Raw genomic sequence first — 1,355 nt, 5'->3', positions numbered from 1 at the left:
CAGGGAGCCATTCAACCAGTGCCTACACATCAAAAAAGGAACAGGCTTCTACTCTCATATGTTTCTTGTACCCAGAAAGGAACGCCACTGGAAACCCATCCTAGATCTCTCCATCCTCAACACTTTTCTGAAGGTATCCTCCTTCAGAATCCTAACCCTTCAGACCTTGCTTCCTCTGATCCTCCCAGAGGCATATCTGGTGTCCATAGACATCCAAAACACCTACCTGCACATTCCCACTCATCCCAAATTCATAGGTTCTTAGCTAGGTACTAGGCTATTGGCCCTAGGGCTTATGTTCGTGTTTCACTGTTGCAGTCATTACATTTGGTTAATCTGCTGGCAGGTTGCCCTCAGTCGGCCTGATTAACAAAGTCTTGGGTCCTGCGTTGGTTGCTGTCCTTTCTTCCATGATGTCAGGTCATCAGGGGTATAAAACATGCAGCCGACGCCATTACATCAGTCTTTCTTGCCGCACGGTGCCCGAAGCAGAAGCAGTTCGCAAGTGCCAGTCGGCAGACTCCTGAAATTTTCGTTTTCGAGTTTCAGAACCGAAGTCTTCAACTAAAAGCTAAGTACCCCATTGGGGAAACTTTTTCTTGCTCCTTACAGATGTCAGTAAAAGTTAATAATTGCATTACTTGTGAGAAGCAAATACCTCATAAGGATTTTCATTTGTACTGTATTCCTTGCCTAGGCCCTGATCATAATGTGCCTTGCTGACGGTTTTGTGCTAGATTTAACTCATTCACTCTGGAGCAGCTCAGGAACAGCTGCCTGCTTAATTCCACCATAGGAACAACAGTGCAGCCTGAGCTCATTGTCAGAAAATCCATTTGTAATACCATACAGAAAACAAATGTTCATAACTCTTCAACTATAAGAGCTAGACTAAAAATGTAAACGCGAAGTTTGTTCAGCAGACACTGAACTTTCCAACAGTGTAAATGTTGATAGTGCATATCAAAGTCATTATTAAATATCTGGCAAGGAAGGCTGATATTGTGCATATTTTGTACCTTTTTGGAAAAGCAAAGCACAATATCTTAGTCAATGTACCATGCAGATCCATACAATTTGAATTTAATTTGTTAATATGAATGTCAGCTTTAAAATGATACCTTAACCATTACTGTGGGATGCTCCTTTCTTGAGATATTCACAGAAATATGATTAATATATTATTTCTCATAATTGATAAAGCATAATATCTCATCACTTGTAACGTACAGAGCCTACATATCAGTGTAGGAGTTGTGCATCTGAATGTCAGATTCAAAATGATGCATCATTTGTGTGATCACCATGCTCCCTTGCAAAGATATGGGCGTAATAATGAGAAGTATTGTAAATGT

Source organism: Protopterus annectens, chromosome 1.part1, assembly GCF_019279795.1.
Source record: "Protopterus annectens isolate FY-2018-M chromosome 1.part1, PAN1.0, whole genome shotgun sequence".
Lineage (NCBI taxonomy): Eukaryota > Metazoa > Chordata > Ceratodontiformes > Protopteridae > Protopterus > Protopterus annectens.
This window is presented reverse-complemented; position numbering follows the sequence as displayed.